This window comes from Aythya ferina (genome assembly GCF_964211825.1).
Source record: "Aythya ferina genome assembly, chromosome: 4".
NCBI classification, from domain to species: domain Eukaryota; kingdom Metazoa; phylum Chordata; class Aves; order Anseriformes; family Anatidae; genus Aythya; species Aythya ferina.
The window spans coordinates 79639988-79642877 of NC_140300.1; positions in this window are offsets into that span (position 1 = coordinate 79639988).

The window sequence follows — 2890 nt, forward strand, 5'->3', positions numbered from 1 at the left end:
TTAGGGTTAGGGTTATGTTTAGGGTTTGGTTTAGGGTTTCGGTTAGGTTAGGGTTAAAGTTAGGGTTACGGGTAGGGTTAGGATTAGGGTTGGGTTATGTTCAGGGTTATGGTTAGGTTAGGGTTAGGGTTATGATTAGGGTTCTGTTAGGGTTAGGGTTAGGGTTTGGGCTATGGTTAGGGTTAGGTTAGGGTTAGGGTTATGGTTAGGTTAGGGTTAGGGTTAGGGTCAGAGTTAGGGTTAGGGTTTGGGTTAGGTTAGGGTTAAAGTTAGGGTTAGGGTTAGGGTTAGGGTTAGGTTTTGTTCAGGGTTAGGGTTAGGTTTTAGGGTTAGGGCTAGGGTTATCTTAAGGGTTAGTGTTAGTGTTAGGGTCGGGTTAGGGTTATGATTAGGGTTCTGTTAGGGTTAGGGTTAGGGTTAGGGCTAGGGTTACGGTTAGGGTTAGCGTTAGCATTAGGGTTAGGGTTAGGTTAGGGTTAGGGTTAGGGTTAGGGCTAGGGTTTGGTTTAGTGTTTGGGTTAGGTTAGGGTTAAAGTTAGGGTTACGGGTAGGGTTAGGGTTAGGGTTAGGGTTAGGGTTAGGGTTAGGGTTTGGGTTAGGGTTAGGTTAAGGTTATGTTAGGGTTAGGGTTAGGGTTATGTTTAGGGTTTGGTTTAGGGTTTGGGTTAGGTTAGGGTTAAAGTTAGGGTTACGGGTAGGGTTAGGATTAGGGTTGGGTTATGTTTAGGGTTATGGTTAGGTTAGGGTTAGGGTTATGATTAGGGTTCTGTTAGGGTTAGGGTTAGGGTTAGGGCTATGGTTAGGGTTAGGTTAGGGTTAGGGTTATGGTTAGGTTAGGGTTAGGGTTAGGGTCAGAGTTAGGGTTAGGGTTTGGGTTAGGTTAGGGTTAAAGTTAGGGTTAGGGTTAGGGTTAGGTTTTGTTCAGGGTTAGGGTTAGGTTTTAGGGTTAGGGTTAGGGTTATCTTAAGGGTTAGTGTTAGTGTTAGGGTCGGGTTAGGGTTATGATTAGGGTTCTGTTAGGGTTAGGGTTAGGGTTAGGGCTAGGGTTACGGTTAGGGTTAGCGTTAGGGTTAGGGTTAGGTTAGGGTTAGGGTTAGGGTTAGGGCTAGGGTTTGGTTTAGTGTTTGGGTTAGGTTAGGGTTAAAGTTAGGGTTACGGGTAGGGTTAGGGTTAGGGTTGGGTTATGTTCAGGGTTATGGTTAGGTTAGGGTTAGGGTTAGGGTTAGGGTTATCGTAATGATTTAGGGTTAGGGTTAGGGTTAGGGTTAAGGTTATGGTTAGGGTTAGGCTTAGGGCTAGGTTTGGGGTTAGGGTTAGGGTTAGGGTTAGGCTTAGGGCTAGGTTTGGGGTTAGGGTTAGGTTTAGGTTTAGCGTTAGGGTGAAGGTTTTGTTAGGGTTTGCGTTAGGTTTAGGCTTATGGTTCCGTTAGGGTTAGGGTTAGGGTTAGGGTTCGGTTTTAGTTACGGTTAGGGTTAGGGTTCGGTTTTGGTTACGGTTAGGGTTAGGGTTGGGTTATGTTCAGGGTTAGGGTTAGGTTAGGGTTAGGGTTAGGTTAGGGTTCGGGTTAGGGTTAGGTTAGAGTTAGGGTTAGGGGTTAGGCTTAAAGTTAGGGTTACGGTTAGGGTTAGGGTTAGGGTTGGGTTATGTTCAGGGTTAGGGTTAGGTTCGGGTTAGGGTTAGGGTTAGGGTTAGGTTAGGATTAGGGTTCGTATTCTGGTTAGGGTTAGCGATTGGTTTAGGGTTAGGGTTATATTTTAGGGTTAGGTTAGGGTTAAAGTTAGAATTAGGTTTAGTGTTAGGGATAGGTTTAGGTTTAGTGTTAGGGTTAGTGTTCTGGCAGGGTTAGGGTTAGGGTTAGAGTTAGGTTAGGGTTAGGGTTAGCTTTAGGGTTAGGGTTAGGATTAGGGTTAGGGTTAGGTTATGTTTAGGGATAGGTTTAGGTTAGCGTTAGAGTTAGGGTTAGGGTTAGGGTTAGGATTAGGGTTAGGGTTAGGGTTAGGGATAGATTTATGTTAGGGTTAGGTTAGGGTTAGGGTTATGATTAGGGTTCTGTTAGGGTTAGGGTTAGGGTTAGGGTTAGGGCTAGGGTTACGGTTAGGTTTAGGGTTAGGGTTAGGTTAGGGTTAGGGTTAGGGTTAGGTTTAGGGTTTGGGTTAGGGTTAGGGTTAGGTTAGGGTTAAAGTTAGGGTTACGCGTAGGGTTAGGGTTAGGGTTGGGTTATGTTCAGGGTTAGGGTTAGGTTAGGGTTAGCGTTAGGGTTAGGGTTATCGTAATGTTTTAGGATTAGGGTTAGGGTTAGCTTTAGGGTTAGGGTTAGGGTTAGGTTTGGGGTTAGGGTTAGGTTTAGGTTTAGGGTTAGGGTGAAGGTTTTGTTAGGGTTTGGGTTAGGTTTAGGCTTATGGTTCCGTTAGGGTTAGGGTTAGGGTTAGGGTTAGGGTTCGGTTTTGGTTACGGTTAGGGTTAGGGTTCGGTTTTGGTTAGGGTTGGGGTTTTGGGTTGGGGTTAGGGTTTGGGTTAGGATTCTGTTAGGGATAGGCTTAGGGTTAGTGTTACGGTTAGGGTTAGGGTTTTGTTAGCATTAGGATTAGGGTTCCGTTACGGTTAGGGTTAGGGTTAGGGTTAGGTTTCGGTTTAGGCTTAGCGTTAGGTGTAGGGTTAGGGTTAGGGTTAGGTTAGGGTTAGGGTTAGTGTTAGGGTTAGGGTTAGGGTTAGGTTTAGGGTTACAGTTAGAGTTAGGTTTTGGGTTAGGGTTAGTATTACAGTTAGAGTTAGGGTTAGTTTTAGGGTTACGGTTAGGGTTAGGGTTAGGTTTACGGTTAGGGTTAGGGTTAGAGTTAGGTTAGGGTTAGGGTTAGCTTTAGGGTTAGGGTTAGGATTAGGGTTAGGGTTA